At 39.1% G+C, this 10,008-nt stretch overlaps 1 protein-coding gene across 2 annotated transcripts in view; it reads left to right on the plus strand.

Moving 5' to 3' along the window:
- The window catches only part of dnaaf4 (dynein axonemal assembly factor 4), a 19,253-nt gene extending 13,570 nt beyond the window's left edge, over positions 1-5,683 (plus strand). Inside the window, exons 11-12 of one of the 2 annotated variants that reach the window (XR_009824274.1) lie at positions 5,356-5,481; positions 5,553-5,683. The gene's annotated coding sequence lies outside the window, so the exon portion shown is untranslated. Of the gene's footprint in view, positions 1-367; positions 386-5,355; positions 5,482-5,552 lie in introns of those variants that run through there. The other variant, XM_062035161.1, reaches the window with a different exon arrangement.
- The last annotated feature ends 4,325 nt before the right edge of the window (positions 5,684-10,008 follow it).

Here is a 10,008-nt window from a genome sequence, read left to right on the forward strand (position 1 = left end):
ACATAGAATGTAATAGAATAACTAAAATGCGATCACTCCTTCCAAATTCTTAATTATAACTCTTAATGATAACAATTCAAATCAAATACCAAGACCTAAAGTAATCTAAATGTTACATTCACAGCACACTCCCTAACTTAATGCATAATACAGACGTGTCATTTCTTTTAATAGGATTGCTCCCCTTAATAAGTCATGACAACCGCCACCTTTCACAAAATAACTAATGAACGTGACTTAAAATAATCCACAAAGTCAGATAAAAAATGTTTTATATAATACTTTACAAAGGTGAATATTGATTAATGACATCAGGAAAATGAGATGCAATTGAATGTTTTGCTTCTACCTGTCATCCTTTTTTCAGCTTCCTTCCTTCCACTCTCATCTCTTCCCGCTTGCATTGCCTCCTCCTTCCTCTCCTTGTCTGCCCAGCTGAATAACCACTAAAGGTAAATTAGATCATAATGAACCTGCACCCTCCATACAAAACCTGATTTGACACGCAGCCCTCTGCCTAATGAGCTGAAAAACTCCTCTGTGTGTGTGTATCTGTGTGTATGCGTGTGTGTGAAATGTCTGTATTTTGCTCCTTTCGTCACAGCTCTGTGTGGTATCTTCTAACACACACATGCAAACGCACACACACACACACACACACACACACATTCCAGCAACCATATTCATATAGACACTATGCAGTCAATGTGTAAATGCAAAGTCCTGTAAAGACATGGTCAATTTGTCTGGCGTTTTTTTTCAATCCAAAATTGACAAAAAAAATGTTTTTGCAAAACATTTAATTTACCCTAATTTGGTACTAATTTATTAATACGTGATAACAAAGCATAACATATTATGTTGTGTGTGGGTTTTTTTTAGCACACAGATACAGCTTAACGATGTGACTTCAACGCCCTTTGTGTTGCTATTGTATAACACCAGATTCCATTCTCAACGTCCTTAAAATTGTGCCCTAAAAATGACAGTTAATATATAAACATAAATTGTTAATGGAATTAGAACAGGCAAGCAGTGTTGATAATCTGAAAAATAAAAAAATACACCCAGACAGCGCTAGCCTGACAAACAGGCTACAGGCTAGACCAGGGGTCGGGAACCTTTTTGGCTGAGAGAGCCATGAAAGCCAAATATTTCAAAATGTATTTCCGTGAGAGCCATATAATATTTTTTAACACTGAATACAACTAAATGCGTGCATTTTTAAGTAAGACCAACATTTTTACAGTATAATAAGTCTCTTATTCTTTTTAATAACGTTGTTATTCTAAAGCTAACCTATAATACTTCTTACCATTAATGCGACTTCTTGAACAGGTGCGATAGAAAACGGATGGATGGATTAAAATGCATGAGAATGTTTTATAATTTGAACCAGCGCAATTATTCATTACTTATCGTGTTAAGCAATGTCAGCTAAGATTTATCTGAGAGCCAGATGCAGTCATCAAAAGAGCCACACCTGGCTCTAGAGCCATAGGTTCTTTACCTCTGGACTAAACGGTGACTCTGAGTCATCATTCATTATTCATTATTATTAGAATTATTATAATAATTATTATTATTATTGGTAGTGATTACTAAGTGTTATTATTTGCAATGTGTTTAATAGGCTTATGTAGGGCTTAAACCTGGATTGTGCTTGTATGCATTCAGCTTTGCGAGTGAACAACAGCAATTGAAGAGAGACATGGAGGGTTCTAGACAGTCGTCCCTTGCGACATCGCGCTTCAAATCTTGCGGCTCCACCACATCGCGGATGTATCTTTTTTTTTTAAAAACTTTTTTAAAAAAGCATATGCAACATTTTTATGGCCTAAATTAAGTGTTAAATTCGTTTTTTTCATTTACTGTATGTATTAAAGGCCTACTGAAATTTTTTATTTTTATTTAAACGGGGATAGCAGATCCATTCTATGTGTCATACTTGATCATTTCGCGATATTGCCATATTTTTGCTGAAAGGATTTAGTAGAGAACATCGACGATAAAGTTCGCAACTTTTGGTCGCTGATAAAAAAAAAGTCTTGCCTGTACCGGAAGTAGCGTGACGTCACAGGTTGAAAGGCTCCTCACATTTCACCATTGTTTACACCGGCAGCTAGAGCCATTCGGACCGAGAAAGTGACGATTACCCCATTAATTTGAGACAGGATGAAAGATTCGTGGATGAGGCACGTGAGAGTGAAGGACTAGAGTGCAGTGCAGGACGCATCTTTTTTTGCTCTGACCGTAACTTAGGTACCAGCTGGCTCATTGGATTCCACACTCTCTCCTTTTTCTATTGTGGATCACTGATTTGTATTTTAAACCACCTCAGATACTATATCCTCTTGAAAATGAGAGTCGAGAATGCGAAATGGACATTCACAGTGACTTTTATCTCCACGACAATACATCGGCGAAGCTCTTTAGCTACGGAGCTAACGTGATAGCATCGTGCTTAAATGCAGATAGAAACAGAAGAAATAAACCCCTGACTGGAAGGATAGACAGAAAATCAACAATACTATTAAACCATGGACCTGTAAATATACGGTTAATGCTTTCCAGCTTGGCGAAGCTTAGCAATGCTGTTGCTAACGACGCCATTGAAGCTAACTTAGCAACGGGACCTCACTGAGCTATGATAAAAACATTAGCGCTCCACCTACGCCAGCCAGCCCTCATCTGCTCATCAACACCCGTGCTCACCTGCGTTCCAGCGATCGACGAAAAAACGAAGGACTTCACCCGATCATCCGTGCGGTCGGCGGCTAGCGTCGGATAGCGCGTCTGCTATCCAAGTCAAAGTCCTCCTGGTTGTGTTGCTACAGCCAGCCGCTAATACACAGATCCCACCTACAACTTTCTTCTTTGCAGTCTTCATTGTTCATTAAACAAATTGCAAAAGATTCACCAACACAGATGTCCAGAATACTGTGGAATTTTGAGATGAAAACAGAGCTTTTTGTATTGGATTCAATGGTGTCCGAATACTTCCGTTTAACTATTGACGTCACGCGCATACGTCATCATACATAGACGTTTTCAACCGGAAATATAGCGGGAAATTTTAAATTGCACTTTATAAGTTAACCCGGCCGTATTGGCATGTGTTGCAATGTTAAGATTTCATCATTGATATATAAACTATCAGACTGCGTGGTCGGTAGTAGTGGGTTTCAGTAGGCCTTTAAAGTCCAGTATTTGTCTTGTTTTCTATCAGTTACGTTGCACTGCTCACAACAACAGACGGCTAATCCAACTGCTACTGAACCTTCACCGCGTCAATCTTAGGTTAAATTTCAGGACAACAGTTTTTTGATGGACTTCATCTCCAACTCCTGCCTCATCAATAACACATCTCCACATTAGTGAGACTTTGACGCAAGTGATATCTGACGACAAAAGCTAAAAGTAGCACCAGAGTCGGTGCGACACCTCAGGCTCCCTGAGACTGCTGTAAACTATCAGCTACCAGCCGCTGTCCGGCCAAAGTGGAGATGAACTCTTTTGATACACTTTGTCTTCGACATCAATAAAACAGCTTTGACATGATCGATGATATGGAATAACAACACAGACGTGCAACGTTGCTAACATGGTATGCTAACACAGCTAATGGTCGTAGCTGCAATTGTCAAGTTGACCAAGTTTTCGTAGAATAACGCACGGCCGTGATTTCCGCACTCAAAACAAAGTTCTAAATTAGAGGAAATATCCAGGATATGTTGAAGTATTTTCACGTCGTGGCCATGTTGTAGTGGCTGGGTGACCTAGCAATGATACTTGGAGGATCTTCCGGTCTACCGATGAGTACTGTAATCTAAAATACAACAAACTCAAGGCTACTATATTGGATGAAACGAGTGTAAATAGGCTCTAATGTTTTTTGTTTGTTTTATTTGAAATTCACAACTGCTCCAGCATAAGGGACAAGCGGTAGAAAATGGATGGATGGAAACAGTTTTGTATGCTCTAAATCAGGGGTCACCAACCTTTTTGAAACCAAGGGCTACTTCTTGGGTACTGATTAATGCGAAGGGCTACCAGTTAGATACACACTTAAATAAATTGCCAGAAGTAGCCAATTTGCTCAATTTACCTTTAACTCTGTTATTATTAATAATTAATGATATTTATCTTTGTGGAAACACGGTGTGTGTTGCTTAGTCCGACTTGGACATTATCTGGACTGGGCCTGGTTTAAAAAACCCTTTAAACAAATCTAATTTCATTGACAACCTGGTCTGTTGAAGATAAGGCCCTTTTTTTAAAAATAAAATAAAATAAGATAAATAAATAAAAAACATTTTCTTGGAAAAAAAAGAAAGTAAAACAATATAAAAATAATTACATAAAAAATAGTAATTAATGAAAATGTTAGTGGACCAAAAGCCTATACAATCATGTGTGCTTCAGATGTGTTGTCTATGTTGTGGGAACCAGAATATTGGTAGCAGAAAGAAATAACCCCTTTTGTGTGAGTGGGTGTGGATGAGTGTGCATGGGGGAGGTTGTTTGGGTTGATGCACTGATTGAAAGTGTATCTTGTGTTTTTTCTATGTAGATTTAATTTTAAAAAAATTAAAAAAAAATATTTTTTTTTTCAAATTGTTATTTTTTTTTTTTTTTTTTTTTTAGAACAGGCCCGCGGGCGACTCATCTGGTCCTTACGGGAGACCTGGTGCCCGCGGGCACCGCGTTGGTGACCCCTGCTCTAAATATTTGGTGTATTAATAATAATCCTACTTTATAGAAATCCGTTTATCCCAGTCATGTCCGGTCCCTATGAACCCTGACAAACAAGGAACGACTGTAATACAACAATCACTTTTATTACAAATGTTGCTCCAGAATCAGAGGAAAATGTTAAATAGGGTTTGGAGGAAGATTAAGTTGTGTGTCAAAAATATAATTTTTTATGGTGATCTCATTTACTTTATGGTCTGTGAACATATAATGAGGATTTGCTGTATATTTATGTGTATATCTGAAGTTGCTGAAAATAGCGGACAAACATTTTTTATTGTGTTTTTTTATTAGCCTTTTTTAAGACAGACTGTTTTGGGACCCAAGCTTGTTTTGTTTTACCTTTCATTGCTCCAAAAACAATAGTGCACCAGTTGAAAGGACAAATGTTTGTGTATCCATTATAAAAGCCCTTCGGGTCCTTAAACACTGTGATTTTTCACATTTCTCCTGATATTGCTATCATAGGCAATGTTTTCTCCTTTACTGTGTCTTCTCCCCCCCATCATTGATAATGAACAGCCTGTCTTGCTCCTCTGTTGAGTGTGTGTGGTAGTGCGAGCGTGTGAATGATAAACTAACCCCTTTTCTGAATTATAGACTCCCAGGGATCACCCAGTAACCCCAGGAGCCAATTGTTACTGCCCCACTCACAGCCTCTATAAGCTGCACTTGACAGTCCTTTCCTTTGGAGCGTGTGTGTGGTGCGTGTGTGTTTCCTCTCAGGTAGAAGAACCCTGCAGATCACTCTACGCCCTCCGGTATGCCTCAGTGCCTCTTTTCTCTCTCTTTCTCAGGCTGAAAAGGATGTGGATGCCCAATTCCACAAATGTAACTTCTCACTGATTTTTTTCCTGGGAAATGAGCAGCACGGTCAAGAAAAATACTTTTCGTGGGCCTGAAAAGTGCTTATTTGTGTCCATCCATGTGATATGTGAGTTTTTGTTTTTTAAATCAATTTACAAAACAAAAAAACTTCAAGGTATAATAAAATAAAAAAAAGCAAATTATGACGAAAATACCAGTTACTTAATTTTGTTGCTCTAAATATGCATTTGATGATGATCAGACCACTTACCGTATTTTTCGGACTATAAGTCGCAGTTTTTTTTTCATAGTTTGGCCGGGGGTGCGACTTATACTCAGGAGCGACTTATGTGTGAAATTATTAACACATTACCGTAAAATATCAAATAATGTTATTTAGTTCATTCACGTAAGAGACTAGACGTATAAGATTTCATGGGATTTAGCGATTAGGAGTGACAGATTGTTTGGTAAACGTATAGCATGTTCTATATGTTATAGTTATTTGAATGACTCTTACCATAATATGTTACGTTAACATACCAGGCACGTTCTCAGTTATTTATGCCTCATATAACGTACACTTATTCAGCCTGTTGTTCACTATTCTTTATTTATTTTTAATTGTCTTGCAAATGTCTATCAATCAATCAATCAATGTTTATTTATATAGCCCTAAATCACAAGTGTCTCAAAGGGCTGTACAAGCCACAACGACATCCTCGGTACAGAGCCCACATACGGGCAAGGAAAAACTCACCCCAGTGGGACGTCGGTGAATGACTATGAGAAACCTTGGAGAGGACCGCATATGTGGGTAACCCCCCCTCTAGGGGAGACCGAAAGCAACGGACGTCGAGTGGGTCTGACATAACATTGTGAAAGTCCAGTCCACAGTGGATCCAACACATCAGCGGGAGTCCAGTCAACAGCGGGGCCAACAGGAAACCATCCCGAGCGGAGACGGGTCAGCAGCGCAGAGATGTCCCCAACCGATGCACAGGCTAGTGGTCCACCCGGGGTCCAGACTCTGGACAGCCAGCACTTCATCCATGGCCACCGGACCTATGCAACTCCCCCTCGCAAGGGACAGGGGAGAAGAGGAGAGAAGAAAAGAAACGGCAGATCAACTGGTCTAAAAAAGGGGGGGTCTATTTAAAGGCTAGATTATACAAATGAGTTTTAAGATGGGACTTAAATGCTTCTACTGAGGTAGCATCTCTAACTGTTACCGGGAGGGCATTCCAGAGTACTGGAGCCCGAATAGAAAACGCTCTATAGCCCGCAGACTTTTTTTTGGCTCTGGGAATCACTAATAAGCCGGAGTTCTTTGAACGCAGATTTCTTGTCGGGACATATGGTACAATACAATCGGCGAGATAGGCTGGAGCTAAACCGTGTAATATTTTATACGTAAGTAGTAAAACCTTAAAGTCGCATCTTAGGTGCACAGGAAGCCAGTGCAAGTGAGCCAGTATAGGCGTAATATGATCAAACTTTCTTGTTTTTGTCAAAAGCCTTGCAGTCTATTCTTGGTGTTGGGTTTTATCAAATAAATTTCCCCCAAAAATGCGACTTATACTCCAGTGCGACTTATATATGTTTTTTCCCTTCTTTATTATGCATTTTCGGCCGGTGCGACTTATACTCCGGAGCGACTTATAGTCCGAAAAATACGGTAAATATTTTCACATTGAAATTGCACAATCCTTACACCAGCAATGGTGAAAAGATATTGTTTTACACCCGACAACACATTATGCTGCCTATTATTTTTGTCCAATTCAGAAACAGTTTCTCCTTCAAAAACCTCCCATGACCTTTAACCTAAAGTTAATTAGACATTTCATTAGGCTTGAATGAGTTAATTGATTAACGAGGAACCACAGTGGCTTCATCTGTAAACAGCCTCTCATTTGCTTTCAGTGCCTTCTTCTCTCATTCCTCTTCCATTGTCGCCCAAACACATTAAGCCCTGAGCTCACAGGAAGACATTTCAGAAAGGACTTGTTTAGAATTCCTCTGGTGGTTTTAATTAAACTCCAAAACTAAACACTCCTCTCGCTCTCTCTCTGCCTCACTTTTTCTTTTGGTCTTACTCCACTTTTGCTGGGGGTTTTTTTCTTCCGGATCATCTCTGATCCCTTCATCTTCTTGCCAGAGTGGCTGAAGGAATGCCCCAATCCCGTCTTGTGGGTCCTTGTGGCTTGACAGCTCTTACAATAAGAGCCACTGAACGCAATGAGAGAAAGATGGCGCTCACTATGAAAGGTATTCCCCCTTCTGTTCTGTCATTTTCATATTATTGAACAACGAGAGAGAGAGAGAGAGAGAGAGAGAGAGAGAGAGAGAGAGAGAGAGAGAGAGAGAGAGAGACTGGCAGATGGTATGTACTGCATTGAGCTTGGTATGGCTTCCATAGTTGCCTTTATCAAACTACATTAATAAAGGTATGAATGAAACCAAATTTAAGCATGTTATAGTTTTTTTAAATAATATAGCATAAAATATATATACATATATGGGCCATAATAATAATAATAATAATAATAATACACATATTAAACTACTCAAAATGTGTATTAGCCCAACTCAGGCAACAGTTCTTTTGTACAAGGCTCCTATGGCAAAAATGAATAATTTAAGTAACAGTACTGAAAGTACCAGGGGTGAGTTTTTAACATAGAATTAGCAAATACATTAAACCACATAACCACATGTTAATGGTTTGTTGACACTATAACACATTACAGTCATTCAACAAAAAAAAAGTATATTAAAAATTTACTACAATTTGGGGGGAAACATTTCAGAAACAGGACTGTGCTAACATTTTACTTGTCAACAACTCATAGTTGAAATATCAAATATACAGACTAATATATGAGTGTCCTTCCCATGGTCATCAGATCATCTCAAGGATGCATGTGGACCATGTGACTTGTGGGATATTGAGAGGGGTACTTTTTTAGGGTAACAGCACTGAGTTAAAATCAGTGGCGGGCTGTGCGTTTCCCACCTAGGCCTTCAGTGATGTCCTGCTTAGTCCGACTTTATTAACTACCCGTCAAAATACCATAATTTATGTCACCACATGACCACGGCTGGAGAAATGCTATACAGAAACACACTTGTGCACGACTGGATATTGAACCACCTCAACAGTGTACAAAACAGGCTATTTTTCGGCACACATTAAAAATCAATGAACCCGCATCAGCTTTTAAAACATACCTTACGTGGTATTGTCAAAATTAAAATAAGTGTAAAGAACATATTCAATGTGGAAAAATTATTAAATAAAATATTTGAACTTTTTCTTTAGGAGTTCAAAAAGTGAGAACCGATGATTCCTCTGTTGGCTCCGGTACCCCTTCCTGCTTTTTGCAAATTACAATTTGCGATTGGATTCTCACTTGGGAGTGACAAGTGAAAATCCAATCACAGTCACATTTAGCGTAAGGCTACCTACATAAGCTACTGTCAACAACTCGTGATGTGATTAGCTATCGCAACTGTCTATCAACTGTCTATCCGGCAGAATTCATACAGCGCTGGCAACAAGCTAGCTGAATTCTGATTGGATTAAATCTCTAACGTTATGTCTGGAGTACTGCAGTGTACTCCAGACACAAAACAAGCAGCACTAGATGTTTATTTTTTATTTTATTTTTTTTTGGTCATAAAAAAATACAATCATGCGTGCTTACGGACTGTATCCCTGCAGACTGTATTGATCTATATTGATATATAATGTAGGAACCAGAAATATTAATAACAGAAAGAAACAACCCTTTTGTGTGAATGAGTGTAAATGGGGGAGGGAGGTTTTTTGGGTTGGTGCACTAATTGTAAGTATATCTTGTGTTTTTTATGTTGATTTAATTTTTAAAAAAATGTATTTATTTATTTTTATTTATTTTTTTCTTGTGCGGCACGTTGTAGAAAATGGATGGATAGATTATATTTCATGGTCAAACCAAAATATAGGAAGCAGGGACAGACAACAAATGCTATTTTTACAGAGTTCAAAGTACTTTAAATTGATAATTTAAAGGGGTCTCAAACTCAATTTACCTGGGGGCTGCTGGAGGCAGAGTCTGGGTGGGGCTGGGCCGCATCACGTATTCCATGTTATGTGTACAGGAGGAGGAGATATATGCACAATGTATATAAATAATAAAATTAAGTGTGTAATAATTCAAAAATGTGTGTGAGTTAGCTGTTGTGTGTTACCGGAGTGTTGAGTGAGAGGCGGAAGTCCCGGAGGGGAAAAACAGGCTCGAAGGTCCGTGAGACAGGCAGGTAGTCGGGGCAATAGCGAGGTGTCAGAGGTCTGTGTCCAGGCGGGAGGTCGAGATCCAAGAGGCAGCCAGGGAAGCAGAGGGAACGCGGGAAGACGAGACACACAGCTCGTAACGTGGGAACGAAGGCAGGCTGCAGGGA

This window comes from Entelurus aequoreus, linkage group LG24 (genome assembly GCF_033978785.1).
Source record: "Entelurus aequoreus isolate RoL-2023_Sb linkage group LG24, RoL_Eaeq_v1.1, whole genome shotgun sequence".
In the NCBI taxonomy this organism is placed as follows: domain Eukaryota; kingdom Metazoa; phylum Chordata; class Actinopteri; order Syngnathiformes; family Syngnathidae; genus Entelurus; species Entelurus aequoreus.